At 35.6% G+C, this 14187-nt stretch overlaps 1 protein-coding gene across 1 annotated transcript in view; it reads left to right on the top strand.

Annotated features, from left to right (window-relative positions):
* Positions 1-543: 543 nt before the first annotated feature.
* The window catches only part of LOC117984340 (protein peste-like), a 76551-nt gene continuing 62907 nt past the window's right edge, over positions 544-14187 (top strand). Inside the window, exon 1 of the mRNA XM_034970965.2 lies at positions 544-801. The gene's annotated coding sequence lies outside the window, so the exon portion shown is untranslated. The remainder of the gene's footprint in view (positions 802-14187) is intronic.

Below are 14187 nucleotides of genomic sequence, written 5' to 3'. Positions count from 1 at the left end.
TTATGTCTAAAAAAATAAATAAAAACCTGTTTTAGGATGTATAACTAAAGCCCTTTTATAATATTATGATAACCCACTTGGTATAGGAATCTTACTTTGAAAGTTGAAAATAGGAATATTTTGTCCATGAACACATTTTAACTTTTTTCTTGTGATGTAACCACAAATTTACGGTTTTCGGATTTATTCCTTTACTTGTGCTATATGACCTACCTACGTACCAAATTTCATGATTCTAGGTCAACACTCAAAAGGAAGTCTCCTATAGGTTTTTTTGACAGACACGACGGACAGACGGACACACAAACAGACAGAGACAACAAAGTGATCCTATAAGGGTTAATTTTTATCTCTTGAGATACGAAAACCTATAGTAATCAACCACTGGCCAGGTTCAACTTACAACACGTGTTACCTATTAAGTTTAATATAACTGGAAAACTGGGAATATTTTGGCTACCTGTGTGAAGCCGGGGCGCGTTACTAGTAGCCCCATACCTACTCGTGGGTGTCTACTATTTAAATAAGACCTTATCAGTCATTATAACCTCCGAACTCAAACCTATCAGTACCATTGTGACGGGCGGCGAAGCAAAATGTGTCGCACGCCGCTTTAATTAAAACACACACGCGTAAAATAATCGTACTTTCAGACGATGAAACCCAGTGATAAATAAATAAAATATAACTGTGATATATTTTCGCTTATTTTCTTACACAATTAAATTGAACGTGATTAGTTTTGTGCCGTTATCACGGTTATCACAGGTATTATTGAAAAGATAACTTCACTTTGGGAAGGTAAGTCCTTTTATTTTTGATAATGATAATAATTTTATCGTAGGAAACACGACTGTCGTGCCAAAAAGCGATGTTTTAAAAATTCACATTTGAAAATGGCACCATACAGTCGCCATATATTATTTTTTTTCAAAAAAATTATAGGTAGGTAGGTACCTATCTATAGCAAGTGTCACTCGCGATGTTTTTTTTCAATTTTTTTATTCCTATAGAAGTTAGCCCTTGACTGCAATCTCACCTGGTAAGTGATGATGCAGTCTAAGATAGAAGCGGGCTAACCTGGAAGGAGTATGGCATATTTTATTAAACCCATACACACATTTTGTTTCTACACGGCATCGTACTGGAACGCTAAACCGCTTGGCGGCACGGCTTTGCCGGTAGGGTGGTAACAATCCACGGCCGAAGCCTCCCACCAGACCAGACCAGTAAAATTCCAAACCCCTGCCGGGAATCCAACCTGGGACCTCCCACTAATAAGACCACAGCGCTTACCACTACGCCCGGGAGGTGTTCTAACAATACTCCATACATCCACATCTGTTCAGGCATTTAGAAGTTATGGTGGGATAAAAAAACTCACCTACACTGTAAGAAACGTTACACTCCCTTTTTTCTGACAGTTGTGTAATAATATTATTAGGTACGTGTAATTTTCCTTTAATTAGTATAGTGACCTATCTGTAGCATATTATCATAAGATAGCATGTTCTGTGGTTGGGACTCGCTCGTCTTGAAAGTCGAGAGTACTTACTAAAATGTAAAATTGTTAAGAAGTTAAGTAAAGTGACCTAATAAAATACAATATTGTGAGAATGTCTCTTTTATTTGTTTAAATAATTAGATAGGTAATTAATTAGTGTGATACAACATGATACACTATCTCTAAAGGTTAAATCTATCACGCTCATCCAGTATCAATATAAATTCGGCAATATACTTATCTACTTTACTTATGTAACTCCAGAATTTCTATAAGTAAATAAATTAATCGGTAGTGCCTACTAACTTATCTCGGAATAAATTCTTTCGATAAATAATTATTACGCATCATCTCAACCCGTCACCGGCCCACTACTGAAGACGGGTCTCTTCTCTTAATGAGTCTACCACGCTGGACAAGTTTGGATTGGCAAACTTCACACACCTTTGAGAAGTCTGAGAACATTATGGATACCCCTCAAATATGCAGTTCACCTCACGATGTTTTCCTTCACCGTTAAAGCAAGTGATACTTAATTCATCATCATCATGATCAACCTATTGCCGGCTCACTACAGAGCACGGGTCTCTTCTCAGAGTGAGAAGGGTGTTAGCCATAGTCTACCACGCTGGCCATGTGCGGATTGGTAGACGATACTTAATTGCATGGACTTAATTCTGAGAGGAGACCGGATCTCAGTAGTGAACCGGCGATGGCTTGATGATGATGATTCGTTTCGCTTTAGATATCAGTTTACCACTATCTCACATTCACTGCTACACTTTTCTTAATGTAATTCTTTACATTAAAAAATAGAAAAAGAAAATACGAGACATTTTACAGCGATTAATAGCTCATCTGGTAAGGGCTGACTCATTTTTTGCGCATCAGATCAGCCTGGCTGTCCAGCGCGGAAATGCAGCCAGTAGGTATTCTTGGCACCCATACGGGCATGATTTGTATAGTAATTAAATAAGGCTAGCTTTAAGTTTTATTGTAATATTTTCATTACAAAAAAACAAAAAACTATTAATACTATTATAATAAAGTAATTAGATAAGGCAAGCTCAAGGTTTTATTGTAATATTTTCTATTAAAAAAAATCCTTTACATTGTACTAATAGGATTTTTAAGATTCCGTAAAAACAAGGAACTGTTATGCTTTCGTCCAATCCGTCTGTCTGTCTGTGTGTCAATGTCATTTTAAACAACCCACCCGACAAACATAAGAAACTATTGAACTGACATAATTATTATTTAATATTTATTATATACTACCTACCTACCTATGTTTTTGAAAAAAGTTTTTTTCAGGGTACGTATATACTATATACCTAAGTATAATTAAAAGCGAGAGTCGAAAACTAATTTGGTCAGGTAGGTATCCCGTTGAATAGGTATTTTAAAATAATTGTGAGATGTAGGTATACTTTACTAGCTGATTCCCGCAGCTTCGCCCGCGTGTATAATAATATATAATATATATAGTATATAATAATATATAGTATATAATACTGCCATAACCCTTCCAGGTTAGCCCGCTATCATCTTAGACTGCATCATCACTTACCACCAGATGAGATTGCAGTCAAGGGCTAACTTGTATCTGAATAAAAAATAAAAAAAATAAAAAAATAAAATATAGCCTATGTCACTCAGGAATAATGTAGCTTTCTACTGGTGAAAGAATTTTCAAAATCGGTTCAGTAGTTTAAACAGTAAACAAACTTAACGACATTACCTCTTCATAATATTATTAGTATAGATTTAATTTTTTTTTTTAAAGAATATTGGCCATGTTAAATGACTAATATTCCCCTTTCCTCTCCAACTAAGCGTCAGGCTTGTGCTAGGAGTAGGTACGAGAATAGTGCAACGGGCGGGGTTTGAACCGTCGACCTTTCGGTTTTCAGTGCACTCCTTTACCGGTTGAGCTATTGAGTCTCTGAAACACGTACACCCACCCTAATTAGTTCACCCCTTCCGTTTTCTTAAATTTTTATAATAATATCCTCTACCCTAACCGACCGTTACCGAAGAGATCGCTATTTTAGCGATAAGGCCGCCTATTGTAATGCTATCTTTGTTATATTTCTATAGTTTTGGTATACAATAAAGAGTATTTTACTTTTACTTTAAACTTAGTTAGGTAGTTGTTTTTCGAAAAATACTAACGCTTACGAAATAATGACCGCCAAAGTGGCAGTTTTACGTGTTACATGTCCTCCTTCATAACTCTTTACCTCCATATTATAAAAAATATAAATTTAATCTCGACAAGTCGTGAGATAAATAATTATCGAGGTAAGTATAATATAGTCGAATAAGATGATAATATTATTATGTAGTTGATCCGGTAGACTTGGATTCAACAGTATAATAGTCACACAAATAAATACTTCATTCAAAAACCGGCCAAGTGCGAGTCAGACTCGCGCACTGAGGGTTCCGTACTGCAGTCGTATTTTTTAAAACTATTATGCATAAAAATAAAAATAAATCTGTTTTAGAATGCACAAGTGAAGCCCTTTCATATGATACCCCACTTGATATAGTTATCTTACTTCGAAAGTTGAAAATAGCAGTAGGTATTTGTTCATGACCACAATTTAAATTTTTTTTGTGTGATTTAACAACAAATTCACGGTTTTCAGATTATTCCCCGAATGTCTGCTTTGAGACCTACCTACCTGCCAAATTTCATGATTCTAGGTCAACGGGAAGTACCCTGTAGGTTTCTTGACAGACCGACAGACAGACAGACAGACAACAAAGTGATCCTATAAGGGTTCCGTTTTTCCTTTTGAGGTACGGAACCCTAAAAAGTTTTCAAAAACCCGACTACGGTTTGCACTGTATCAAGGTGTTTAAGAAATCAAAATATTACAATAAAACTAAGCCTTATTATTTTTTGGATATCTCCTAAAATATCATTCTAAATTAAATGATGCAATGGGCAATTTTGGTCTTATTTCAATATTTCAGATGATCAACTATTTTATTTTGATAAGAATTAATACTATGCCAGTAAACACACCTTAGAAAATAAGACTTTGTTGATCATTTTTTAAAAATCATAAAATCGATTATTGTGAGCCAACCTTAAAAGATACATGTATGGTATCGTAGCTTTAGTTTTAAGTTTGCGTTATAATTATCACCACTATTGTAATGTTGTATTAAATAAAATAATGTTTCTTCATGTAATTTGTGTTTATTTTAATATTTCCACTCGGATTAACTTAGTAATTAATATTAATACAATGAGCTTAGTGTGCACGGCTCTGGCCAAATCTTACAAGTCTCAGTCTATCAATTGACGTTGACACATGACAGGTGACACCTACGTACGACATTGACAATTGGTCACTTGTCTATGAGTTGTCTCTGCTACATCATCCCCTTTTATTTAAAAAAAAAATATCTACATAATCATCCAGTTACAATTTTGAAAAATTACTTACATATATCATCCCCTTTTAATTTTACATAACTATATCATCCCCTTTTAATTTTACAATTTACATAAATTATTACTTAATTAATTTTATAATATTATTGTGCCACACTTCTTAAATTTACTACAATTATTGACTCTTAAACTACCCATTCAACCAGCGATGGACAGCCTGTCTGATTGAAACACAAAGTCTACGCCGCCGGTCGAATATGAAACGAGGTTCTACTATATTGTACATTATTGTTGTCTATTATTACATATGCTCTATATCCATTATATCTAACAATTTCGCCTTCTGACCAAATATTCTTACTTGGCTCTTTTTTGAACCAAACTTTTTGCCCTACAGTAAACCTACTTTTAAATCGACTTGTCTTATTATAATTTTTTATATTTCTAGTTTGTACATCATTAAACTGTTGAGTTACCTTCTGATTTAACTTAGGTGTTAGGTATTGTGAGCTAACAATCAACTTAGTTTTTAAATTTCTATTCATTAGTAGCTGACTGGGGGAAAAATTTGTACCAGAAACGGGAGAAGCCCGATATTGTAATAATGCTAGCCTTACATCAGTTCTATCTTCGTGGCATTTTGTTAGCATTTTCTTCGCAATTTGTACCCCTCGTTCAGCCATACCATTCGCTTGGGCATATCTTGGACTAGTATAAGTAAATTTAAATCCCCAATTATGTGCAAACTCTTTACATTCCCTCGAATCAAATGGAACATGGTCAGATATTATTTCTGCAGGTATTCCATGAGTACTAAAAATATCTTTTAATGTATTAATTACACTTGTAGCAGTTTTACTGGATATGTATTTTATCTCTAACCATTTAGAATAATAGTCATATACTACTAAATAACTTTTCCTTCTAAAGTCCATGATATCTATACCTAATTTTAAAAATGGAAGGTTGGGAACTTGATGTGATAATAACGGCTCTTTAACATTACTATTATGATGCGTTTGACAAGGAAAGCATTTCTTAACACACTCTTCAATGTGAGAGTCCATATAAGGCCAGTAATATAACCTTCTAGCTGTCTGCTTCATTTTTGACATACCTACATGCCCTTCATGTAAAGTTTTAATGACATTCAATCTTAAACTCTTCGGTACTATTAACCTATCATTATAGAAGACTAAATTATCGTCCACACTAAGTTCAGCTCTTAATTTATGATAACTTCTTATTACATCTGGAATATGAGAAATTTTGTCCGGCCAACCATTCTGTATAAATTCAATTATTTTTAATAACTCTTCATCTTTAGAACTTTCTGAGATTAATACTAATTTTTGTTCTTCTGTGCATTCTAATTTCTGTGCTAACCCTATACAGTGTATGACTTCATACATATAAGAATCGTCTGTATCATTACACTCCTGATACGACCTTGATAACAAATCTGCTATGTACATTTGTTTACCTTGTAAATATTTAAATTCAAAATTATATTTTAACAACTTTAACTTTAATCTCTGTAGTCTAGGAGACGGTACCTCATGTAAATGCTTTTTTAATAAACTTTCTAATGGTTTATGATCATTAACTACGGTAATCTTATGACCATAGATATAATAATGAAATTTCTTAGTTGCCCATACTATACTTAACAACTCTTTTTCAATTTGGGAAAAATTACATTCTGCAGGTGTTAAACTTCTTGAAGCAAAGCAAACTGGTTTACCATTTTGAAGTAAACAGCATCCAAGACCACTCTTTGATGCGTCACACTGAATCGTTATAGGCAATTTACTGTTAAAATTCTGTAAAATGGGCGCTTGGCTTAATTTAATTTTAATATTATTATAAACATTTTCATGAACTTCCGTCCATAACCACTCAACATCTTTCTTTAATAATAACTGAAGCGTTGATGCAATATCAGCCAAGTTAGGTATAAATTTTCTTAAATAATTGACCATGCCAAGGAAAATCTGTAACTCTTTTTTATTATTGGGACTTTTCATATTAATAATTGCACTTACCCGCTCTGGGTCTATTTGCATACCTTTCTCAGAAAAAATATGGCCAAAATACTTCACCTCTTTTAATTTATATTGAAATTTATTCTTATTAAAGCGAACATTATGTTCTCTAGCCCGTTCAAAAACCTTTTTTAATATTGCATCATGCTCTTGTTCAGTTTCACCACATATTAACAAATCGTCACAGTACACTATCACGCCTGGAATATCTCCAAAGGCTGTTTCACTATATTTTTGGAAAATTTCCGGTGCTACTGATAAACCAAATGGCATTCTTAGGAACTTATAACAACCAAATGGACTATTAAATGTACATAAATCATTCGAATCTTCTGAAAGTTTAATATTATAAAAACCATCGGATAAATCTAGCACTGAAAAATACTTTTTATTACAAAGTTTAGTTATAATTTCATCAATGGTGGGAATCAAATGATGTTCTCTTATTAATACTTTATTAAGATCTTTAGGATCTAAACAAATTCTAAGCGAACCATCTTTCTTTTCTATAATAACCAAGTTGCTTACAAAACTTTTAGGGTGATCGACCTTCGCGATGACTTTGTGCTTCACCAGAGCTTCCAACTTGTCCGCAAGGCGATCCTTCAGTGCGTTAGGCACTCGCCGTGGGGGTCGCACCACAGGCTCCACGCCAGGTTGAATGCGTAGCTGCAGTGAGCTCTTAAACTCCCCGACTCCCTGAAATAGTTCGTTATTCATATTAACAATTGAGTCTTTACTCATTTTCATATTAGTATTAGTGCAACTTGTAAGTGTATTAATATTATTATTAGTATTTAAGAGCCTAAGCTTTACCAAAGAGCTTAGCCCTAGGATCGGTCTAACCGGTTCATTAATAATTAAAAACTCAGTGTTGAACCACTCCTTGTTATTAATATTATTATTAGAATATACTTTTAATGTGACCTTTCCTATAGGAAATAATTTTCCTCCACCAAAGACTTCTATTAAGGTTTTTGTCTCAGACATTTTTATTTTTGTCTCATCATCGACAATTTTTTTAAGGTCCCGCAAACTCAAAACATTTATTTGGGCCCCCGTGTCACACTTAAAACAGACCCTCTTATTTTCAACTTGCAACAACGTATTCCATTCATTTTTAGTAAAATCTATTGAGTATACTAGTCATAAATCATGAATGTTATTAATATTATCCAGCTTTTGATTCTTAGACATACATCCTACACTAAAATGATTTAATTTTCCACATTTTAAACAAGTTTTTCCAAAGGCTGGACACTGCCTAGGACCATGTACCTTATTACACTTTTTACACTGATAATTGTTTTTATTCAAGTTATTTTTATAATTATTTTGACAATTTTTCTTATTATTAATATTATTATGGGGCCTACTATACTTAGCTTTGCTATTGTTGCTCGCCGGGGTAGTCAGCTGCCGGGTTGTGCTTGCTGCTGCCACCGCATTCACCTCCGAGCTGTGTAGCACCATAAGTTGCTGACTGGACAGCTCCGCTGATCGACATATGTCCAGTGCCTTGTCCAGTGTGAGGTCCTTAATTTCTAATAATTTTTGTTGCACTCGTGTCTGTTTCACGCCGATGACGAGTCTGTCCCGTAACATCCTGTCCTTTTGTTGACCAAAGTTACAGCTGTCTGCCAGTTTTCTTAAGTCTGAGTAAAATGTGTCAAAATTTTCTCCGTCTTGTTGTACTCTTCTATTAAAATTGTAACTTGCCATTACTTCATTACTTTTCGGCTTGAAATATTCGTCGAATAACTTGATAACTTCCTCTAATTTCGGTTTATCTTCTTTTTTTAATACGTTGAGGTATAGTTCCAGGGCTGAAGATCCAATGCAATTTAATAATAATGCTGCTTTTCTTGGTTCAGACAACTTCTCAAAACCCGCCGCCAGCATAAATATCTTAAACGAATCCTTGAATTTTTGCCACTGCTGCCAGCACGTATCCAAATCTTCCAGATCTATTCCTCGCGGCATCTTAAATTCGACACCACACATGTCGCCTTGCATCGTGGTCGTTGCCCCGTCGGCCATTGTCTTGATGTTCAGTCCAAACTTACAATCCGTTTTAATCTGATGTTTTGTTCGAAAACGGCTGCGCCATGTAATGTTGTATTAAATAAAATAATGTTTCTTCATGTAATTTGTGTTTATTTTAATATTTCCACTCGGATTAACTTAGTAATTAATATTAATACAATGAGCTTAGTGTGCACGGCTCTGGCCAAATCTTACAAGTCTCAGTCTATCAATTGACGTTGACACATGACAGGTGACACCTACGTACGACATTGACAATTGGTCACTTGTCTATGAGTTGTCTCTGCTACAACTATACTTATCTTACAAATCTAACACTATACCAGACAATCAATAAGAGTAATTTATTGCCTATTTTGAATAAATCATTTGACTTTGACTTTGACTTGGACTATCGCGGAGTTTTTTATAGAACTTTTTAAGAGAAACAATTTTACCGTACATTCTTTTCGTTTAACTTTGACCATTAGGCAGCGCACGCCTCGTTATTCTGATTATGCACTTTACATAAAACAAAAGACTCTAATATCGAACCCTTCCTGTGAGAGTCTGACTCGCGTTTTTTTAGCTTGGTTTTTTTAAAGCTTGTAACGAAATAGGTATACACGGTGAAATTTTAGTGGTTGTCTTCCCGCGGCAGAACGATTTGCCCTCAGTAGTACTATCGAAATTTTGAGTTAGACTTAAAAAATACAAATGTTTTTGTTTTGAAATAATTAAAAAAAAAAATAGACAACTCGAAAATGTGAGAAACAATAGTAACTCCCTAGACGTAACGTGAATAGTAGGTAGGTACATCCACTCGAACCGCGCTGTCAATAAAGTGAAAAAGTTTAGAGCAAAATAAGCTCTCGCGCGTAGTGATACGGCATAAACTAGCATGCACGCACGCGGTATCACTATTGGTTCGAGGTCTCATTCGATTTTTGTTTTTCTCGATTGTAAATTTGTCATTTTTGACTCTAGTAATTTTTTATATTTATAAATCGATTGTAATACCACGACAAAATCATTTTGCTTCGGGAAAACAACCATTAAAATTTCAGCGTATATTTGTTGTAGGTACATAAAATACTATGGCGACCTTAACCTATTTTCGTGGAAGACAGCGTCATATTTTTTTAAAATTTTAAGAATTCTGGTTACGCATACAAGGTTATAATAATAACATATTAAGTAATTATTATTATGGTAACATTTTTACCTTAGTTAAGGTATTTTAATGAAAGGAAATCCTTGAAAATCGAAATAGAAAGGAACTGGGAAAGGACTGTTGAACCTTCTGTTTTATTTTCATGATAGCTACCTTGACGTGTGGTCAAAGTTAAAGTACCTAGTTAAAGTTTATCAGTTTAATCTCACTCTGGCATCTAGGTACAGTACGCGGCAGAAAGTAATGTACATCGGCACTTAGAATGACATTTCGGCTTTGTAGAGCGTTGTTTCTGTCACAGGTGTCACTCATACCTATAAGATGACGTCTTGTCGGTCTCAACGACAGAGACAATGCTCTACAAATCCGCTATCTCCTTCCAATACACGTCAGGTTTTTTCAGGTTAGTCAGGTTTTGTTATTTTTTCGACATTTTGCACGATAATTCAAAAACTATGGTGTATAAAAATAAATAAAAATCTGTTTTAGAATGTACAGGTGAAGACCTTTCATATGATACCCCACATGATATAGTTATCTTACTTCGAAAGTTGAAAATACTAATTATTAGTTCATGACCACAATTTAATTTTTTTTTTGTGTGTTTAACGGTTTTCAGATTTTTCCCCTAATGTCAACTATAAGACCCACCTACCTGCCAAATTTCATGATTCTAGGTCAACGGGAAGTACCCTGTAGGTTTCTTGACAGACCGACAGACCGATAGACAGACAGACAGACAGACGGCGGCGACTGCCGCAACGTCACCAAGCCATAAACAAATGGCGCCACCAAAACTGAATATTCGCATTCGTATTCGCGAATGTTGGTAGCAGATATTCGCATTCGCATTCACATCCGCGAATGTCCAATAAATTCGTTAGGTAGGTCTAGGTACATCACTAGTACGTACCTACCTAGTAACTACGTCAACCCAATCGAGTTCTTACTTTGCCTTTAAAACAACGTTTAAAAAAAAAACTTTCTAACTTTTACAAGGATTCCTTTTATGCATTGAAAACTCGAGCAGGCAAGTTATTTCAACAGCCCAACAGTACCCGTAGTACAAGATTTTACGTCTCACCAAACCAAACCAAATTCGAGAGTCGAAATACTTCCGCGTTACAGTAAAATGGACCTAAACATCCTTGAATTGAAGTCAAATATTCAATGCCACTGATTTTAATTTCGCAATGTTTCCGCTTGGAGCGCTGGCTGTAGAAGTGTAGACAAACTTGAGCTTTAAAACAAGGCATTTAAGATCCAGTTTACAGTAGTATTTCGACTCTCGAATTTGGTTTGGTTTGGTGAGACGTAAAATCTTGTTCTACGGGTACGGTACATAGGTACCATTAAAATTTCAGCGTGTATTTGTTGTAGGTACATAATACTATGGCGACCTTAACCTATTTTCGTGGAAGACAGCGTCATATTTTTTTAAAATTTTAAGAATTCTGAAGGTTACGCATACAAGGTTATAATAATAACATATTAAGTAATTATTATGGTAACATTTTTATACCTAACATTGTTCCAGAAACAAGTCTAATAAGTAAGTAGGCATATAAAAGGAAAAGGGCTGACTGACTGACCCGACCCATCTATCCTATCAACGCTATTGTATATTCTGTGGCAAAGGTCAAACTACGGATCGGACTTAAAGGCATGCAGATAGCGATATGACGTAGACATCCGCTACGAAAGGATTTTTGAAAACTCAACCCATAATGGGGTAAAATAAGGTTTAGAAATTTGTGTGGTCCACGCGGGCATAAGTTATGCTACATAATTTATACTAGATGATGCCCGCGACTTCGTCAGCGTGGATTTAGCTTTTTAAAAATCCTGTGGGAACTCTTCAATTTTCCGGGATAAAAAGTAGCCTATGTCTTTCCCCGGGATGCAATGTAAGCTATCTCTGTAGGTACCAAATTTCGTCAAAATCGGTTGAACGGTTGAGCCGTGAAAAGCTAGCAGACAGACAGACAGACACACTTTCGCATTTATAATATTAGTATGGATTTTTATCGACTAGCTGTGTGTTTGAGATGTCCTCTCGGATCTTATTGAAGCTAGCGTGGGGACACAGACAGGTACGTACAATACGCGCCAGGACACCAATAACCGTACATCGACCTTTAGAATGAGATTTCGGCTTTGTAGAGCGTTGTCTCTGTCACTCATATGTGACGTTTTGTCGGTATCAACGACAGAGGCAATGCTCTACAAAACCATTATCTCTTTTTTAAGGTCGTTGTACATTATTTTCTGCCGCGTTCTATTTAGAGGCTTGTTGGGAGACTAGCTTATGGTCGCGACTTCGTATGTGTAGACTAAGTTTCAAACTCATATTTTACCCCCTTAGGGGTTAAATTTTCAACAATCTTTTCCTAGCGGATGTTTACGTCCTAATAGTAATGCGCACTTGCGCATTTAAAAAAAGGCTTTGATATTAATAAAAAATCAGTCAGTGTGTGCAATTGAAGAGCCCACTCATTATCTTTTTGCTATCGAAACTTTATTTTTTTTAAAGCATTTACCTATAACTTTTATGATTCGAGATAAATCGAGGCTATTCGATGTAAACAACTTCTTGCCTCGAACCGTTTCTGAGAACAAATAAAGTTAAAAACAAAACCCGACTAAGAGCTAGCGCGTACCACGGGGTGCGGTGAGTTGCGGTGCGTTTAAAATCCGCAAATTTGATTTACAATCCGGTGCGGGAATAATTCCGCAGTGCGCGCACTTCTATGTAGTCCTATAGTTCACAAATTTTGCGAAAAAATATCGGCCAAGTGCGAGTCAGGCTCGCCCACCGAGGATTCCGTACTACAGTCGTATTCAAAAACTATGATGCACAAAAATAAATAAAAATCTGTTTTAGAATGTACAGGTGTAGTCCTTGCATAATATGATACCCCACTTGATATAGTTATCTTACTTTGTAAATTGAAAATACCAATTAAAAATATTTAATGACCACAATTTTTTTTTTGTGTGTGATGTAACCGCAAATTCACGGTTTTCAGATTTGTCCCCTAAACCTACCTGCCGAATTTCATGATTCTAGGGATTTCAGGTCAACGGGAAGTACCCTGCAGTAGGTTTATTGACAGACCGACAGACAGACAGACAGACAACAAAGTGATGTACATAGAAGTACACGAATCCTGAAAACATTAGGTAAATTTTTTGGGCAATCGTGTGATTATCGAAATATGACTCGAAGCAGAAGCCTTTCAGGTGTAACTTTAATAGTTTAATTAGATTAACCAATGTCCAACCATAACCTTGCATGTCTTCAATTACGCCGTGGCCGGTGTCACGTCGATGACGACCACACTGGAAGACTCAATAGCTCAACGGTTAGCGAAATCCGAAAGGTCGGCAGTTCAAACACCACCCGTTGCATGTCGTATATACTCCTAGCACAAGCTTAACCCTTAGTTGGAGAGGAAAGGGGCATGTTAGTCGTGATGAACATGGCTAATATTCTTTAAAAAAATCGCGACTAATAAAATCTACACAAAATCTTTAACGGATAGGTATTATTTATGTATAGAATAAGGTCGATGCATAAGTTCGTCCGTTTATATTTAAGTTGCCTTTTTCACCTCATAATCGGAAACCCATCGCTGGCTCACTACTTAGCACTCTCTCTCTCTCAGTCTCCTCTCAGAACGAGAAGGGTTTTGGCCACAGTCTACCACGCTGGACAAGTGCGGATTGGCAGACTTCACACACCTTTGATAAAATTATGGGAAACTCTCAGGTACCTATGCAGTTTTCCTCACGGTGTTTTCCTTCACCGTTAAAGCAAGTGATATATTTTATTGCTTGAAAGTGCGTGTACAAAGTATTCATACATCTATTATATTTCGTACAATTTTTTTTTTTCCGCGTGGAATAGTGCCAAGAATACTGGCTGCATTTCCGCGCTGGATAGCCAGGCTGATTCGTTGCGCAAAAATTGTGCCAGCCCTTCTGTGAACAGATGAGGGTATTAATCGGGGTGAAATGTTTCGTG

The sequence above is a fragment of the Maniola hyperantus genome, chromosome 8 (genome assembly GCF_902806685.2).
Source record: "Maniola hyperantus chromosome 8, iAphHyp1.2, whole genome shotgun sequence".
In the NCBI taxonomy this organism is placed as follows: domain Eukaryota; kingdom Metazoa; phylum Arthropoda; class Insecta; order Lepidoptera; family Nymphalidae; genus Maniola; species Maniola hyperantus.
This window is presented reverse-complemented; position numbering and strand designations above follow the sequence as displayed.